The sequence below is a fragment of the Danaus plexippus genome, chromosome 23 (assembly GCF_018135715.1).
Source record: "Danaus plexippus chromosome 23, MEX_DaPlex, whole genome shotgun sequence".
Lineage (NCBI taxonomy): Eukaryota > Metazoa > Arthropoda > Insecta > Lepidoptera > Nymphalidae > Danaus > Danaus plexippus.
In genome coordinates this window covers 5,904,108-5,925,123 of record NC_083551.1, presented here as the reverse complement: position 1 = coordinate 5,925,123, position 21,016 = coordinate 5,904,108, and the positions used below count along the sequence as shown (strand labels likewise).

The 21,016-nt window shown below is 29.6% G+C and overlaps 1 protein-coding gene and 2 non-coding genes across 4 annotated transcripts in view; 2 read left to right on the top strand and 1 right to left on the bottom strand.

Moving 5' to 3' along the window:
* LOC116774884 (uncharacterized) overlaps positions 1-21,016 on the top strand; it is a 66,218-nt gene that overhangs the window by 3,392 nt on the left and 41,810 nt on the right. Inside the window, exon 1 of one of the 2 annotated variants that reach the window (XM_032667664.2) lies at positions 9,493-9,575. The exons of the other annotated variant lie outside the window; for it this stretch is intronic. The gene's annotated coding sequence lies outside the window, so the exon portion shown is untranslated. Of the gene's footprint in view, positions 1-9,492; positions 9,576-21,016 lie in introns of those variants that run through there. 2 annotated transcript variants of the gene reach the window in all.
* Positions 526-598, top strand: Trnav-cac (transfer RNA valine (anticodon CAC)). The gene has a single exon. It is a non-coding gene; the product is annotated as a tRNA-Val (tRNA).
* Trnal-uag (transfer RNA leucine (anticodon UAG)) lies at positions 7,477-7,556 on the bottom strand. Its single transcript has one exon. It is a non-coding gene; the product is annotated as a tRNA-Leu (tRNA).

Genomic DNA, 21,016 nt, shown 5'->3' with positions numbered 1-21,016 from the left:
GCAGGATCTTGATCTTGATCTGTTGGTGTCTTGATCGAGTTTTTGCTTAAGACCAAATATTTATGTTTTTTTATAATTAGGAAAAAATAATATTAACCTATGCCTATCAAAATTTTATCGCCATTATTATTAATTGCAATTTTTTTTAATTGATTTTTGGTACTAAATTTCGTTTATTTATTTTTTAAATAAAATAACCTCTACATCACGGCAATTTATATGAAGATACAAAAAAATCACGTACCTATGCCGTTGCGCACCTACCCGCACCTCCTTGCAGCCCGGTGTAAACAGGTATGGTTTCGATAAATTTAAAGATACGTTTATAACGTAGGTATATTTATTAATTATATGTCAAATTGAAGCTAAGTTTTCTTTTAATTATTATATATTGTTGCTTAATCCTGCAGCGCGATTTTAGACTCTATACTCTTATATTTTTTTTATAAGTGATATTTTTTTTTCATACTCTTTTCTATGGATTTTTCTATTTATTATTCATTACATTTCAGGATAAATGTATCTGTTTCCGTAGTGTAGCGGTTATCACGTGTGCTTCACACGCACAAGGTCCCCGGTTCGATCCCGGGCGGAAACATTTTTTTTACTTGTTATAACCTTATCTTTAACTAAGAAAATCCCTTCTAATGTAATGTGACCCAAATCACCCCTTGTTATGATAGTATAATGTGGGTAGTAAAGTTTTTATGGATAGTTAATTTTTTCGAAACGAAAGTTATTTTATGGCTCCATACTGAAACTGTTTGCTGAACTTTATATTAACCCTGTGATTTACCTAACAGTAAGTATATAACCAGTGTAAGGTCAGGAGTAACATATTTTTATACAAACTCTTATATAGATAGATTCAGAAGTTTCATAGTGACATCAATCCTAACTCTCGTGAAATAAAACAAGTGTCTCTATCATGCTAGCATTGTTATTTCACTCGCTCTCGGATCATGCTACGGCACAGCCACTGAAATTGTAGGACACACACATACGTATGCATATAAACACACACATATATGTATTTGCCATTATAATTTTAGAAGCGATAATTGTATTTACGCGTTTATATTGTGTTCACGTTCAAAATGACCCTTCCAAATACAATTTTATTTATCAAGAATCAGGGTCTATTACGAGGGACACTTGTTTTAGGATAACTAGAAAGGGTCGAAGTGATTACGTTAGCTTGTACAAATATTTTCACAAAGCCACTAAAGCTAGCGTAGATTTGGTTTTGTTTCGTACATATTTTTCTTACAATTAGAATATTAGGTACATATCGCAGTTTGAATGTTAAATGCTAAAGAAAGACATTGTTAAATAAAATGAATTGTTGGATTGAAACAATATAAGTGAGACTTTTTGAAAGCAGATTCCATCAAATGTACGTCGCCTGAGGTGACGCCATCCAAAGATAATTGAAATACAACAAAAGAAATTGTATGTGAGCGAATTATTCAAATCTTCGTGTATATGTATTTTATATGTATTATGAAAGACATGAAAATTACAAACATAATAGTTAAAGCTATAATGTTAAGCCACTTCGCATATAAAACGTAGTTTTTGTAAACTGAATTTTATGCTTTTATAACGGGAATATAATTTATTGTTCCCGTTGATGCACTGATCCAATTAAGATGTCGGTGTCATAGTACTCATTGTACAAGAAATATTTGCCCTTAATAATAGATAATGTTCCTTTCTTCGACTTGTCTCGTTACGTGGTAACATACCTATATATATCTCATGTCTTATTTTTTTTATTGTACTCAAACATAGTATATATATTATAAGAACACCTTATTTTATGAAGAGATTTCTTTGATAAATGAAATAGTGTTTTAGTAACACATATTCTATTCAATGAGAATTAATACTAACGAACCTATCCATATGTTTTCTATACATAAGAAACATGTCTATTTCATATTTGTAAGGATGTTAGTGAACATAAGAAGTATAAGAATTTTTCTATTGATGTAGACGAGTGTGATGTACTAGGCAGATGTGATGTATCAGACACAGAAGTTGTTTTACTATGTTCAGTAATATTTTATTTATTTTTGAACTTTTGTACTGAGTTTGTAAGATTGGGTTTTGGTTTTCAAGTGACCAGTCAAATACCATGATTCTCTATCAGCTATGACCCTTTGGAGGAATTTTCGATCTTTAGGAGCAGAGTCCGGTGCTCTTTTCTTTCAAAACTGAGCAATATTGAAATGGATTTCGCGGCTACTGCTCTCATGCCCAAATCATTGGTAAGAGTTGTATCTCATCGGGTCGACATGTTTAGGCACTATCTGCTAACGCTATTTATTTCACTTTACTAACGTATTTATTTTTGGCTGACGTAAATAACCGACCGACACGACCTCCATTCTTCAAATTTCACATATTTTTACGGAATATTTTGCACCACACATAAACGTTGCTTCGGTCAAAATAGTCTCATTGTAAGCATCAGTCAATATACTGAAAGTGAGGCTATACATAATATTCTTTATTAATTTTTTTTATTTTTTAATAACCAAAAGCTAAAAACTAGCTAAATCAATTGCAAATAAATTAGCTGCACGTTCAATATCACCGAGCGAGCCTGTCAGTTCACGTTGGTTACATGAGTATCTACAAAATGCCATAATAAATCTGTGCGACCCTCCGTAAATCAAAATCCACGATACTTTTGAAGAGACTATATAACTGTACTTCTCTTGCCTTTTTGGGAAAATTGATTTATTTATTAGTGTTTCAGTGGTAGATAAATATTCTTTTTGATAGCAGTTTTTTTAGTAGGAACTTATTATTATAATCGCACAGAAGCTGATTTCTGCAAATCCAAAAACAGTATGTTTAATTTTTTATTTTCTTCATCTACATTTCGCTTCTGCCTTTTTTTGCTGTCATAACTCCACTGTTCCCCTCCCGGTGACGCTGTAAAAGCCAATAGGGCTAACAGCTACAGTCAATTCGAAACTCCACTGTTCATTGTTTTCTTTTTATTAATTCTTTTCACAGATAAAAGTAAATAAACAACAAATAACAATAAAAGCAGTCTTGGAATATATTATCAATATTCTTTGAAGACAAATGAAATAAAACGCTTAAATATCCCGGTTCGTCGTTGCACATCTGTTAAATCATGCACTTAACGGTGAATCCCGCAATAAACGATGTAGGATGTTGCCAACTCCAAACGCAAACTTACTCTGATTGAAAAATACATTACTTTATGAATTTTGTAAATTCCGAAGTAAAAATTCAATATTTAGTGACAGTTTTTTATAAGTTTATCTCTCGGGAAGTTATATTGTGGATGACATATCTTGATGCTCATAACCAACAGCTCTTTACAACGACTTACAACAACTGAATCATAAATTGAAACAGTCAGTTTATGAAATGTATAGTTAATTTTAATTGCAAACAAGGGTTGTAAACATTGTATTATTTCCTTTTTGTGAATGTAAAGTCAATTAATATAATTATTTCATACAAGAGACTGCAGCACAAGGTCACTGACATAATTCCCTGTTTTATATAACACGACTTGACTCACGAATGTGACGTAATTAAGCACTTGCTTTCTGATTTCACTGACTTTCCCTCTTGACATGGTTTTTGTTGCGGAGACTTTTAATAGCTATGAATGTATCTTTTCTCTAATTTAAGGTTGTAGTAAGCGGATAGGTTAACTTTTTCTGATATCGTGATTAAACCTAATTCATAAATATTAAAATAATGATGAATATATTTATGGTTACAAATTTTATTTATCTATTTTTTAGTGCAAACCAGGATTCCTATACTTTTGATATTTTCTTTGGATATTTTTATTATTATACATTTTAATTAAAATAGATATGTTACCTTGTAATTAATGTTTTAAATCAAATGTCTTTCATTATAAGCTGTTACAATTTTTTTGTCAAATTATTATAGTTGAGAGCATGAGTGAAAATATAATTCAGTTCTTTGAGGTTCTGTTTGGTAGATAATACATGTTTAATATTAACAATAAATTAATAATCTTTAATTAATAGTTTGTTCCATCTATCTCAATACTATTGTCATGAAACTGTTTAATAAAAATGGTTATAAGTGACGTCGAAATGTGAAGATAGTTCATTAAATAGCTTGGTCGTTTATTAAAGGCCACAAAGCAATTAAGTCTAGGCCGATCATTGATTGAACCAGAATCGCTCAACGTTTCTGTTTAGCATATCCACTTGTCTTTGAAGACGGCAGCACAAAACTAAGCTGAGGCTTTAATCTAATTTGGACCTAGTAGCCGCTACAACAAATATGGTTTATATTAAAAATATGCGAGGGAGGACATCAATATATTTAGTTTGCATTCTCAATTTTAATATAACCTTTCATATTGTATAGTTTTTTGTTAACTGTATTACAAATTATTAATTCCATTTTCATACATGATATAAGTAAGTAAAGGCGGTTATGAAAATTATCCAAAAAAGTTTTCACTTCAATCATGGCTTTATAAAACTACACGTATGTATATATGTTTTGTTTCATTGTTGTTTACAGGTTTACATTTAAAAACGTTGTAGATTTGTCCATAATTGCATATAAATGTATTAATACACGTAAAAATGCATCCTAAGGTCTTCTTCTTCCTGTAAATTATCCCAGCTTTAGCCAGGGTCTTTCCTGCTGAAACTCCTCCACTTTGCACGATCTTTGGCATCCTCGGTGGTAAGCCCATTGGCTCTCATATCCTGTGAGTACATATATTGTGTAATCCTTAAAAATGCTCCCTAAGCTATGTGATAACAATATACATGTGATGTGTAATGATAAATTAACTCAATTATATTATATGTTAAAAACCCCAAACACTTTAATCGAATAATCGTATGCCAAATGTGTCTTTCATGATTTTGGAAAGAGTTGGCACTTTTAAACTTCAATCCAGCATATTCATGTGGTATCAATCAAATATGCATTAGAACTATTGCCAGAAAACTGAATTTTAAATGATAAAAGCAGCATCGAAATTTTTCAATCCGTTTGAGAGCTATGATGCCGCAGACAGATACACACGAAGAGATTGTAGATATATGACACTCCTATTTTTGAATAAGTTGTTAAAAATTAAGGAAACAAAAAATATGACACTTGAAATACTGGTTCGCTAATTTTCTGTCGAACGACGTCGCGGGAGCGAATATAAGCTTACAATTCCCAAGCGACCGATATTTATGATAAGAATTTCATTAATAGATTAAGAAATAATGTAACTGAAATTTTAGCTGAAAAGATCAATTACGAAAATGGATCGTGTTCGGAATAAAAAATGATTTTCCTTCGAACTAAGCGTTAAAAATTTTCTTTCAGTCCGTAGCTTTCAGTTAAAAAGTTGTCAGAAACTGTGAATGTATCAAACGTATGAACAACTGTATTTTATTTGTTTCTTCCCACAAAGCTATCGAGCGACCCGAATGCCTCCCGGTGAGGATTGTTTCGTTCATAATCATTCTACGTTTTATTAACTCAAATAAAAATGTTCATTTATGAAAATAGCTATTGAAAAACGTTTTTTCACGATCAATATGAATCTCCAGTCTATAAGTTGCTGCAGACTAGAAAACATAGTGTGTTTTGATATTTTTTGTTTTTTAATAAAATACAAAGAGACCTACATAAACTATTTTCAACGGAAGGTTACTTTTATAGATGCGATCCAAGAAGCGAACGTTGAAATAAACGAATTTCGGTAAATAAACATAATACAATAATGCTTCGTTTATTTTATAAAAAAAAATATGTCCGAAAAAAAATATTTACTTGGTAACATATAATAAATCGATATAAGTTTTTTGTAACGAATATTAGAATGTAAGGGTATTGTGGAACCAAAAAAACGGATTGTGATTTCTGGTTGAGGTCGGAATTATTAAGAAAAAAAATCAATCCTTCAACCGTCCACGGTTCTCGTCTCTCAGTATCTTTTAAATTGAAAAATGGCGTTTATTACTTCTTAAATATTAGTATATATAATAATTAGTAACAGGATATTAAAATAAAATCATGTACCAAAGCTAAAACACGGAATAAAATTATTAATAAATGATGGTTTGAGGTAAATGGTTTTTCTTCCCATTGATATGTAAATGAGTTCGTTGGGAAAGATAAAGGAATAAATATGAATCATACTAATTAACTTAAAGTACAATATATGATAAAGTTTGTTTAATTTATTTATTTTATACATTTAGGTAATTATATCAATAATGATTTGTCGGAGCAAGTAATGATAGTAACTATCACTTAATTAAAATGATTTTTTAACTCTAAAAAATGATTATTTATTTTGAAATTATTTCCAAAAATATTTCGTACTTTGAATATTCTCTTTAATTAAATATCACTATTTTAATACATAACCAAAAGGCTTTTCCAGGTAGCTTATATCGTAACGGCATTATTGTCATTAATGCTTTTTAAAAACCTTTACCACATTTTAAATATTTTTTTATTATTTGACACTTTAAATTTAAGTAGTTCTATTTAGAGAAGTTTTTAAAATATACTAATTATAAAGATGAATGCCAAATGGCCTATTTACAAGTCATTTGGCAAAGTATAGCGGGTATATCTGACAGATAAACTTAGAATTCCTCAATCGGGATTCATAGCTTTTCCGTATTTTTTTTTTGACACAAATTTCTGGACCTCCTAGAAGTGAAGAACATGATGTAGAGATAGTCCCCTGCTTTATTCAGCAAACTATCAGCTTCCTTACTCTGTATCCTCTTCATTAGATTTGTTAGCTTTATTCAAGATAATATACATATATGTATAATCTGTTACATTTACTTTTAATTTGATTTGTTTTCCAAACAATAAACTAATGACTTACTGATCTAAGCGGGAGAAGTTGCGCTACTAATTAGTTACTTAATTTATGAATACAGTTTTCTTTTTTTAGAATAAATACTTACGCCTTATTTGAATTAAAGCAACAAACATTTGAATTTTCTATTGATATATTCGGCTTCCTTTGCTCCTAAAATAATAATTTATTTCTAAAGATCCCAATTCCGCCTGCTTTTGCCTATACAAATTCAATGAATGACATTTCAAACCGGCTAGGATTTGAAATTCATTGCTTTTATCTGTGAGTGGAGCTAGTTTAATGGCTGCTCTTAAAGACTAAGTCAAGGTTTATTCTTCATCTTTTTCCCTTCCCTATAAGAATTTTGCCTCTTTTTCTGCACCCAATATAATAAGAATTTTGCTTAACCATATATCGTTTTAATAAAGTTTCGAGTTCCCTTAATAAAGCTAAAGTGTTAGTTTTAAATAAAACTTTTAAATTAATTTAAAACAAGAAATAAGCGCAGACTCAGCGTCGTGAAGGGGCAAATAATTGTAGCGTTTTATCTTACGTCACTAATGAGGTAAGTTTTTTATTTTGTAGTAAAAATATAAAAATTCTGACAGTGGTGGGATTCGAACCCACGCCCTTTCGGACTGGTGCCTAAAACCAGCGCCTTAGACCACTCGGCCACACTGCCTTATGATAGCACCAATAAATATTAAATTAATGTTATTTTATTTTACATCTAATTTCAGCGATTTTCTACTATCTCAAATTTGTTAATTTTTTTAAAAGCTGTCTAAGTCCCTATCATAGAACTGAACTAAATTTACATATGGAGATATATTAGAGGTCAGCGGAGATATAAGGTAATACAAGACAGTACTCATGTAACGGAAATTAAATGTTTCGAGGATGACAAAACACACACTGCCTTGAAAAATCTTACACCACACCGTAGGCTTTTGTGAAAAGTCTGTTCAGAAGTATTAGTAAATCAGCGATATCATTGCGATCAGTTTTAATTATTTCGGTTGTTTGTGTATCGAAGTCAATATTGAAATGTGAAAACTGAATGACCTTATAAGAGTACTTTTCGTGAATTATGTATGGATAACATGTTAGTGAATTTTAAATGAGAAAATCAGATATCTTCTACCAATATAACAAAAAGTACGCCAAGACAGCGTTCTTACGTTGCATACGAGTATATTATAAAACCATTATTATATGTTTAAGGTAAATTGATCGAAGGGTAAGTGAACGATACTTTGATTAGCTGGATTAAGTGGGATTTGTTCAGGTCTCTGGGAAATCGGGACTTAGGGAGCGGCAGGATTGTAGCTGTGTCGTCAAATTAAGCTAAATGTAAATGTAAGATTGTTCATGTAATGTTTTTGTCACAAAATGCGAGTTTTATTAATATTAGTTTAAGTTAAACTTTTGATAATTCATCGTATTGAACGATGTATGACGGGAGGAATTTGGTTGTAATTTTATTCATGGGCATACCCATAAGACTCTATTGAATGCCATTGAGTAGTTTTGCAGACGTTAGATGGCGACAGTTGCTTACGGACTTTAATGAACGTCCAGAATCAAAGATTATTAGGATTTTGGATGCAAAAAGAAGAAAGAAATGGTTTTGTGTGGAAGAAGAAAAACTGAGGAGTAGCATTCTATTGCCCTGTCAAACTTTTATTTGTCAATCAACTATAATTTTAAGGTCGAAAAGTTTTTATGAGAGACGTAATTAAGTCAATTCTATTGTATATAGATATGAAACTATACTAAAAAAATGATTTAAAATTATCTTTAATTCTTTGCTATAGTGATAAAAAATGTCGTTTTTTTTTTAAATAGATTTATTTTTAATGGTCATTACGATTAAAGCAGTTGATAACAATTTCATTTTACGAGTTTAAAACCATATTTAAATAATAATTTGACGAACGAAGGATCCGTGTGTGTGCGTTGAAATAAATAAGTGGAGAAAAGATTTCCTTAGATTTATCTGGCGTGTATACTTAAGACTGAACTAGATTTTTGAAGATTAAGGGATCAGACTTGGTTGTTTATTTACACACTATAGTGATGTTAATCGGGTTAAAAGGGTTTCTTTAACACGACATAGGGCTTACGGCAAATATGCTTGCATTAAAAATGGTTAATATATAAAAATATCGTTCAGAAATAAAAGTGAAAATTCAAGCCATAAGTTGCGTTGTACTTCAAAAACTATTTCTTAACAAGTATTGACAGAACAATTTTATAATCTAATGCTTTGCTATTAGTAATAGCTTAATTCAAGTTCATTTAACATAAACACAATTTATTTAACATTAAAAAATATTCATTCAAGAATTTTAATAAAAATTTAATGTAAAATTAATTTCTATAATATAAAAGTCAATTGATCGTCCGTTTGAATCAATCTTCACAAATTTTGACATTTCCAAAACATACTTGCTTTCATTAAACTTTAAACGATGTTTTCGTTTAACGTTTGATTTATAATTAATTTTAATTAACACTATTAACATGTATATAAATATATAGTATATTTGGAATCATTGAAACATTACGTATTGTCACATGGGTAGCGGAAAACCCTTTGCAGCAAAATCTTCAGTTGAGTGGTAACCATCGTCCGGGGTAGACGTCCGCGAGTTGTGGCCTTGATATTGTGTGTTAGCGGGAAAATTTAAATAATACGGTAAGTTTTTATAAATATTTGTATATTATGATATGAGATATATTAAGTTGTTTTAAGCTTCTGGTCACAGATATAATCCGACTATATGCAAGATATGTTTTTATGTAATATTTCAAACGTTTAGTAATAATTTATTCTGGGACACAACTTAAGGGATGTAATGACTGATAAGATGACATAATGCCCATGTGGTTATTTTCTTTAATAACATTTAAAAAGGACAAGATTTTAAAATAATGTATTTCCTGATAAAAAATAAAGCGATCTGTGTATTCGGATCTTTTCTATTATATATACTTAATTACCATCCAGTAAATTAAAATTGCAAATTTATGGACATTATTTTAAAAAAAATATATTTTTTATTTATATCTGTAAAAAAATATGAGTTTTCACGTGGCTTTTGATAAACCTGATTCTTTTGAAAAACATCATGAAAATCATATTTAAAGAGCATACCTTTAAAGCTGAATATATTTTGATTTACAAGGACGGGACTGTTATTAATATATATGTATATAAAGACATCGGCCATTAATTATATCTTGTTGTACCTTAATATAAAACAATGAATATAACTCATTGATTTATAACTTAATTAATATGGAATATATAAATAATGAAATAATTAGTGTAATTTAAAACAGGAGCTATAATAAACTTATTTGTTTTCATCTCCTGACCACACGCAAATCATCAGCATCACTTTATACCGCCCATAAAAGCTGACCTCTTTCCATTTATCCGCATACATTTGTCTTTCTAATTTGTATTCTGTTTTCAACAATGCGGGCAAAGTCTAGTTAGCTAATATGTTCTCCAAAGTTATTGATAAACATTATGGTATTTATTTGCTTTTTTAAATATAGTATTTCTATTCACGTATGATTTTTTTTATGTTCAGTACAGCGTATTCCTGTGGCATGGATTTTCAAAGTATTTTGATTTGTCCAAACATGCAGCGAATATTTTATAAGACTGATTAATATATTAATTAAATCAAACTAACATTGAGAATAATACGAATACGAATATAAATGAGGGTTTTAATAGTGGGTTCTGTGCATCATTATATAATAAGATAATTGGAAGTCATTCATAATAATTTCTATATACTTGAACGATATTGAGTTGACCTGAAGAATGGATTAAAAACGAACCGTAAATAAGGTTCAAAATCGATTAAACTAAAGAAACGTAATCAACACAATTTATCAAATATACAAGAAGCGCAACAAATCACTTGAGAATTCATACATTTAATTATATAATTTATTGAACAACATAAAAATAAATAACGAGGAGAAAAAAAAACAAAAAATAATTTATAAAAAAACAGGTGAAACAAAAGGCTTACTCGTCAAGGCGATTTTTTTCAGACAACCTTAGGGCTACAACATTTATATTGTTGAAGCACATAGCGACTGTTGGAGATAAAATATTAAGAGAAACAAAAAATAAAAATATTAACACATAAATAAAGAAACAAAGTATAATAATTTAATATAATAATATAAAATAAATGATATATATACATATGTATGTAATGAACTATCAAAACTTCGTCTTCCTAATTAGTGTTTAATATTTACGGGGTTGTTAAAAATCTTACAAAAAATAAAAAATAAAAAACATTACGGATAGGGGAAAAGTGTTCCTCCATAAAACATCTTAATTTTTCAAAAGATTATTTATATAATTTTATCTTGAGATTGAATATATAAGATAAATATTGCAAATTGTTGACGCAAAAATTTGAACTTTTCCTTAAGATGAAACTTTCGATCAAATACCACACAGCACAGAAAGGGAAAGAATCTGTAATTCTCGGCGTATGATGTTGTTGAGGTGAAGCTCATGGATATTGTATGAGATTTTGTGCTCAATGAAAGAAGAAGTAAAGCGCTCACATAGTTCACGTGGCGTATAGATAGATAATATCGCAATCATCTTAATAACTCAACGGTTCAAAGATTTTTCTGCTAGTTAGAGTAATATCGACGAACCAAAACAAAGTCCGAACGATGGAAGGAAAATTTGAGGAAGACGGCAGTGGACCGCAGCCATCCAGTCAGGAGTTCCAGTTATAATGACTTGTTACTTCGATGGAATTAACCTCAAAGAATAATCTCTACTCTATATGGCAGTGTCAGCCAAACAAGGTCAAACCAGAAACACGAAGGACTTATCGCCAGTGGCGTACTTGGAGATTTGGAGCAGGGCAATCAGAATTAGTTTGAAAACAAAAAAAACATTTTTATCATAATTTTCTCCTCTAAAAGATTGATAATAATGAGAGCTTTCGTAAGTATTCAATTTCATGAAACTAATATTTTCGGATTACTACGAGTAATTTATTATTTTAACGGATACACGAGATGTCTGCCGTGATCACGGTTGCTGCAAAGTAACCGAAAAGTCGGGAGTATGTGCTTTTTAAACATAATAAAATAAGCGTAGTAATACGAAAATATTAGCTTCATTTAAACATTTGATAATATTCGCGCATAAAGTGACAGCAGTCCGATCAGAACGAACATCTATATATTTTATGAATCTTTGATCTACCTGAGCCACAAAAGTACCTTACAACGAATACGATCTGTTCATCACCGCTTAATAAAAGTTATTTAAATCGGAATATCCAGTGGAGATCCAAACATTCTTAATATTATTATTTCAAAACAACAAACAAGGAAAACAAAATAACTTATTTGTGTGTACACAACCTGCTAGCTAATTAAAACTATCATAATACTTTTTATTAAAATCAATATCATTACCTTTCTTTTAGTTCACTCTCAACTGGTCACACACCTTCCCTTTGTAATTATATTAATTGTGTCATCAAACAACAACAAACGACAACCACAATTTTTAAATTCAAACGACAATTGAAAATGTACTCGTAAATAATTTCGTTAAACACACATCACCAGTTATTATTTTCCATAATTCGTTACTAAGTTAATACACTATTTACTAATTAGTTAATTAAAATTTATTCACTTGCGCTAAGAAAGACAAATGACAATATTGAATATTCAATAATAATACAATAGCGAAAAAAAAATATATGAACAGTTTACCGACCAATCAGAGTGTCCCGTTTCGTTTGACAATTAACGGACTTTCTCCGACATTTTAAACTAAAAAAAGGAAGCATTGCCTCTCGAATACAATACATGCCATAGGTTTTGCTCACATTTTCTATATACAGCACGAGATTTGTTGATCGTCCTTGCGATTCTTTGTATGGAAAATAAGCAATGAGTAGTTGTGACACAAACCGCTCTGTCTGCATAGCGGCGCTAGCAGCTAGCATTGGGCGAGCGAAAATATTTCGTTTTCTGTTTATAAATGGCACTTTTAACAAATCGTGAATCAAATGTCATTTTAAATGTCTGTAAACATTTGTATTTCGTATTGTATGATTAAAAGTATGTAAATAAGAATTAAATCATATAGGTTTAGTTGTTATATGGGTAGGGTATGCAGTGCTTATGGTGTATCTATGGTGTGCACGCCACTGCTTATCGCGATAAATTTGAATATAATTAGCGTGAACACGAAAAGAAGATAATGTTTACTTTAATATTGAGGGATAAGATCAATAAAAATTGCAAATATAAACTTTACTCGAGTAGAAATACAAAATACGCCACCCTGAGGTACCCTTACCGTGATCTCATGCCAACTGTAAAAAGTCATCCACTCAGTGGGATTGTAGAAAACCAGTAAATTAAAATTGAAATCAGTTTAATAAGTTACAGGAGATATGTTACAGGCACGTTATATGAACAATAATATATCATAATCAACCGAGTTATAAGCATTGGTAAAATTCAATAAGGTCTACTTAGTAAGTTGCGTGCTGTTCATTGAGGACTTTGAATAATGCAATAACCTGGACAGAATTCTGATTAGAAAGACTTGCAAAGCATTTGTGTCGAGGAAGCGATAAAGCTGATGGTGTAATAATTATTTGAAATATTTGAAGAAAATCTTGGTTTTGGGTTTCTTGGGGAGAGAAATGATTTGAAGAACTTTTCGCGCTGCTGGGAATTTGATAATATTAAAGTTGACACTTGGTTTGGGACACATACGTCCAGATTTTAGACTTCTCTTTCCTCTTATGAAGATTAAGGATATCGTATGACACTAATAATATAACAAAATCCAGATGCAAAAATCAAAATCCAGAGATTATGAATTTGTTATAAATTATGGAAAGTGTTACAAAATCTCAATGTTAAATGTTTATTTTTATTACGTGATTTTACGTGATTTCATTTTGAAAATCAACTTATTTTCTATTAAATATTTCTCTGATGAATCTTATCATTCTTACTCTTTTAATTTATTGGAATAGTTACTTGAATTACGTCATACAATGTTGTGGAGAGTTTTTGGTTTGTACTCTTTTCGAGTTTTTTTTTTAAATTTTTTAAGGATATTAAAAGATACATTGCGGCAAATGTTATAGCATATTCTCTATGCTTAAAGACAATCATTCTATAAAAACTTAAAGATAATACTTAAATAAATAACTATACCTTATTAAAATCTAGGCAACTTTTTAGTTAAAATATAATGAGGAGCAAATAATCTCAGAACCCTTCAATTATCTTATATGGAGCAATGACCTTCGAAGAAACTATAATTACCATTTATTTAGTATGGAATTCATATAGGAATAATATTTATTTATGGAGAATATGGGTATCTTTAGACTTTTCATTTGAAAGTCGATAAGCCATATAAAATCGCCTTTCACTTGATGTAACGCAGAACTGGGTCGAATACTCAAAATTGTATCAACATTGTCTAATAGCAAATCCATACCAGAATCCCGATCGGAATTTGATATCGGAGATGTTGGCAATAGTGCGGTCCACCCAGTCATCAGTGTCTGAAGAAACTACTAATAAAGTATCACTATAGAAAAGCATTATAATGTCAAACACTCTCTACAAATTTCGATATCTACAATATACATCCCAGTTACATACGAAAAATAATTCTCTTTTAAACCCAGGTACAAATAAATGACGTCTTATTATTAAATAGCATGATAAAAGTTATTTTATTTTAATCAAATAAATAACTAAAAAACAATCATATACAGAAGAAATTTAGGCATACTGTCTGAATGTTAACGAGTTTAGATACTAGTTATGTGATATTAATATATATATATATATATATATAACATTGTATTTACAAGTGATTGCTCGTATTGAGTATGTGTATATAGGTATGACGTCGTTAGAATGTGTCGATCGTTGAAACGCGAAAGCATATTCCTGACTCGAGGGATTTACGTTACACTTAACGTTAATATAAAAATATTTATAAGAAGCAAATTAATTTTTCAAACTGATAATATTTGAGTGTCCTTTTAATAATATGAATGATTTTATTTTTTATGTAAAATAAGAAGCTACGTATTATTTAATGTATTTCATTTATTTCTGCGCGTTTTTTTATTAATTTCTTCGTTACTTTTTTAATAGAAACATGTAAACTTTTCATTAATCACATTATTTAATGTTGTCTTAGTTATTTCGGTTAACAGTAATAAAAAATATTTGTTCCTAAAATAAATTAATTTTTGGGCCCGCTATTGTAAACAATTAAAAATACAATTTTCCTATAAATTTCAGCGAGCGTAATTGATTTTAAATAATCAAGTGATTTCGAATGTTGAATTTCGAAAAATAAATTTATGTTTAAGGAATAATTAACTGTGCAGACATAAATATAAAGAATTTATATAACTGAACTCCAACAAAATGCACAATGTTCAAGAGTTGCTTTCCTCAAAGAGGCATATCTTCAGGCTACTTACAATAATTACAGAACCGCTCATTCTTTAAATGCTTCTTAGTCTTTTGTAAAGTACATCCCATACATCCTTTCTCTTTGTACACAGTTACGCTTCCTGTACATTGCTTCAATACAAAGACTTCTCTATCTATTTTTTATTTCTTTTATATTACAAAGAGCTTCCCTGTTAATAATATTAATCTTCCTGAGTGCTTCTTTCGTAGAAAGCCAGGTAGAGGACAACACGTAGAAATAATCGTTTTCGTTAAATTTTTGCAATACATTACCGTTCTTCCTTATACATTATCTCTATCTTAAAAATAAACTCTGTTTTGTCACAACGGTGCGTGATGAAAATTATTTTGTGAGGAGATGGTAACTATCGTGGCAATTAATTTGAGATATAAAATTTATACTGACATTCATACATACAAAGTATAGGATAAAAAGAAAAGTTAGTAAAATTGTGCCTTTTCAGTTCGTCACATGGGAAACAAGGTAAACAATGACGTTTCAGCGGATCTTGAAAACAAGGCAGCGAGTTGATGTAGCAGTTAAAAGGCGCCATCAAAGATCTATTCAGTCCCGGGGCTATTTGACAGAACTTTATAAATATTCAAGCGGCGTGTCACGGCATAGATGTACTGACGCAGGTTTAGACATTTCAAAAGACTTCGCATAAACATGTGATCTTGAACTTTAGAAGATTGTATGATACGAGTATAAGAATGCCCGGTGTACGTGTTTTCGAATCAGAATTCAATAAATTGCTCCGACAGAATTCGGCTTAGCTTGCGAGTTTTGGTATTATTTTTTTCATTATTAAAAATATTTATAGCTAATTACTTTTAAATTTGAAAATTAGAGTATTTAATGAGATGTACCTAGTTAGCTGAACGGAATAGCGTATAAGCATTTATATACATATTTAAGCATAATAACAACTTGATGTGTTGCAGCTGATTCAGATGTCTTTGTCACAATATTATGTACACAAAACGAGATTTATATTTGTAGACTAACACAAACTGTCTTAAAAAATAAACAAGCAGATTGTCAATCTTTTTACCTCTTTTTGTTGACGATTTAATTATGTTAATCTATTTTTACGTGATAGTTGCATCCATGGCTATATTTATGATTTAGGAGCGTAAGATATAATAAATAAAATAAAATAAAACAACAATGCATTTGGGATGTAACGGAGGTATAACTTTTGTTGTTGTTATCAGCGTGTTATGGTGAAGACTCTTAAAAAAATATGTTTCTATTTTTAACTTCAGTTATCCAAACGATCATGATATACGTTTAAAGTATTATTATGTAATTTTAATCATGTGTAAGATCGAATATGTTGCACTACAAGGCATTAATCATACAAACCTTTGTCTGCATTAACTTGGTCTGCTAAATGTTGCTTCAGCAAATCAGAACACATAAAGATAATCAAGCTGGTAAACTGTAAACCACGTTTTCATGCTCGTGAATTGCGGAACATTTCAAAACTTTCCATTTCCATAGAAGCTGTGGCTGAATTCAGGAACACGTAACTCGTAAAACTTTTAGACTTACCTGTTTTGAATACAGTCCATCGTGAATATTATTTAAATGAAAAGAAAATTGTAATATCTCAGAGTATAATTCAGAAATATAATCCAAACTTCAATCTCGACCACAGAGAGTGGAGGGAATGAAACGATTATCTTCTGAAATACTTGTCACTTGGGATTTGTCGCGTTTTCTTTGATTATTTTTGGTCCCGAAGTAGCGGGCTGTGTCTTATCTTGTGTATTACGGTTAATCAGTTAAAGTGTGAATGGGACGTGTAAATGAGATTGATTAAAAATATTACTACGACTTCTTCTCTTCTCTAGTGTCCAATCGCTTTTGGTATAATGATAACCTAAGATGTTAAAGCTTATATTAAACATTTAATACGTACATTAGAATGTTGATATTGAAAACATTTTATTTATAATCATATCAAGGAAAGTCTTATTTCGTACCTCTCTTAATTAAAATGCAAATATCACATGGATGAGTCACATTTTGTTAAGGAAAAAAATCTTTAGATAAAAAAAGTAATAAGTATCATGTACAACGCGAACGAGAGATATTATATTAATATTTCCTTAATCCAATTAACGTACGAAAGAAAGTTTTGAAGCGGATCTGGAATAGTCAACAATAGTGTGTATATAAAGTGGAATTTAAATTAAACTAAAGTTTTCGGATATTACTATCTGTTTTTATTTGACAAGTAATATTACTGCATTTAGTGAAACTAATATATTTTCGGATATACTACGTGGATTTTATTATTTTAAAACTACATAAACCCGACGTTTCGGTTACTTTGCAGCAACCGATCACGGGCAGACGAGATGAAAGTGGAATTACTTAAATAGGCTAAATTTAATAATTCCGTATGAATTACTGTCTATTTCTTAATATTATTCAGGTGTTTTTAATCCAAGATATTGTCTGAAGGATCCTATGCGGTAGATTTTTTTTTTATTTATATCAAAAACTATACATTGTGTGATCTTTACTCCTTTAAAAAAATTCAGTGTAGATTCTTACTCTTCACATGTTAGAAATCAAGCCAAGCAAGGCGTAATATATTGACACATGGTTTTGTTTTTAGCGTCAGTGATTTGGGGACGGTTTTCCTTCTCTCAGTGCGGATCATTGTTCAATATCTCTACATTTAATTGATGCTTCTTTAAGCCTTGTCATATAAATCCTGATACAACAGGGCTCGTGCTTAACGCCACTAATAAATATATATTTTTTGATTTATATGAGAAAAAATCTACTAAAATTTATACAAATATTAAGATATAAATGAAATATTATAGGATTAAATAATATTTTTTATACACATGAGTGTATAGACAGAGGAAATAACTGTGTATATGTGAAGTAATTTACCCATTTTCCTTATAAACAAATTATGTCGGATTCTCATAGGATCCTCTTTAACATTATAACAAAAATTCTGTTTTATGTTTTCTCTTGATAAATTGTAAATTATATGTTGTTATGTATTTTTTTTAACGCTCTCTTATTAGTCCTTCTGATTTTTTGTGTTTTTTATTATTTAATATTTTAGAATGCAATTTATATAATCTCTTATTATTAGATTTTTTAAAGTGAATATATTTTATCAACAAATAAGAGCACGGTTATTATTTAGTCCGCACCTTTTTTATATTAATATATTTTTGGGAGTGCCTACTATCAATTTCAACTTTGACTAGACAAGTTGTGTGGATTTCGAGACTTTACTAGTCTTTCAGTCCTTCTTCTTTCTACATGTTTTATAAATTATTTTGCATATTTTTTGTATAAATCTCTAGTCAGTTTAATAATTTTGACTTAACAATTTGTTTCATATATTATGTATTGTATTTTATTTCGACTATATTTCTATATGTATTCATCTATGAAGACATGAAAGGACCTGTCTCCTGGTTTATTTTATTCTTCATTTGCCATCATTTATTTTATTTTTTTATAATTATAGTTTCCTCTGCGTTCAAGCCGCATTTACCGCTGAAGCCCCGCATTGTGGTCCCAGATGCGGGTTCTTGTAGTGAATTTAAAATGATTTTTAAATACAATATATGAAGAGTCTCTTTTATATCAAATTTGATGTAAAAGATTGATTTAACGTACTGTGTGCTTTCGCACTGAAATGATTTTGAGGCAGATTTATATTATGTACGTTATTTCATAAACATTAAATACATAAAAGAAAATTAGTAACTATGTGAGAATATTGGACCTGAAAATTGTAGTCTAAGTCATTTATACTATATTTGATAATTTGAAAAAGGATTGGACACTACATTTCAAAACTTTTCTATTATATTTAGAAGAAGAGAGATTAAAAAATATTAACTTATAATATTTATATTCTGACTGAAAAATATTTAGCAATTGTAAACACGTAACGATTTTTGTGTATAACTTAAATGTTTAAATAATACTTTGTTATAAATTTATAACTCTAAACATACTAACCGAATATAATAAAAACGTTACAAGCAGCTTCCAATATTTCAGACTCCGTTTACAGATTACTTTGATCGATGGTTACCTAAATTTACTCAGATTTCCCGAATGTTTGTTAGCGAGATAAATTTTCTCCGTGTCGGATTATGTCAAATATTTTGAAAACATATTATTTTCGGTTAAAATCTACCTGACGCGTTAAAGACATCACAAAAACCTAACGCGGAGTGGAAGAGATTTGAATACAACAGTTTCTCAATTAATAATTAATTAATCATGTAATTAAAATTAATTTAGGATAAATTGAAAGGTAATTTCTGAGAACTGTTTGAATGAAATCATGACGGGTTATTTAAGAGAAATTTGTAAATTTAAAACCGTTTTCTCTTTAAATTACTTGAAAACTATGTCGCTTTAAAGATATATGCTTCTGTTTGTTTCTAAATCTTTTTATTCTATTTAAATTTTTTAAAACGTATACAAATGTTGTATATACATTTATTATAATCATTCAATAAATAAGGAATATTATATAAAAAGTAAAAACGACGTATTGCACTGAATAACGTGAGAAACAAGGAAAGTGTTTTTTACCTATTTCATTGATTATGTCTGAGGTCAATTTATATGATGAGGAAGACCTATTCTTGTATTAAAACATTTAATTAAAAATGTATATAGAATTTCTACAATGTCCATTAAACTAAAAGTATCTCAAGCCGGACTTAATCGATAGGTGTCCGATATTTCAAGATGACGGTCTTACAAAGCCAATTTATCACCGAAAGTGTTTACTGAGGCCGCGGAGTCACACATTTGCCAAACTTGAGGAAGAAAATACGTTACTTCAGTAAATCTCATCTGTTTTTTTGGTCCGTAATTTATGAAGTTTTTTCCCTAACTTCGTCAAATATTCCTGTATATATTATTGTTATGACAGTTGTAAGAAAACTGTTCTTGAATTCTAGTTTAGATGAATAACATAGAAAGTCACACAGTAAAGAAAGTTTTTTGTAATAAATTACACGCATACTAAGAGCGACATACGGTTTACCTTCAATAATAATTATTATATATATAAACACGATGACCAATAAATTATAAAGCTTGATTATTCCTATTTGATAGACAAAGTTTGATTCAATAAGATAAAGATTATAAGATATTTTAACTAATTTAATCCTTTATTCTATTTGTTTGGAACTTTAAAAAGAGATAATATTAGTAGATGAATTTAAAAAATAAAAATAATATATTTTTCAAACCGATATACGTAATAAGTAGATTTATAGTATTGGGACTGGGCTCGTGAAGGGATGTTTATTTACATGGGGATTTTCCTTGTTATAGGCTGTATTTTTTATTATATTTAAGATAGATCGAAATATGTTTATATAGTATCAAAGGTATAATCTAGCAAAACATATTTTTGTACTTGCTTATACAAACGTGATCAGCTTGGTTTCAAATTAATTATATCTTCGAAGATTACGGAGTTATATTAAATAACATATAAGTTTAATACGATAATTTAGTAACAATATTTTTTTGGAAGCAACAATGAGGTGTCTTTTTATCGACATAAGAAAATA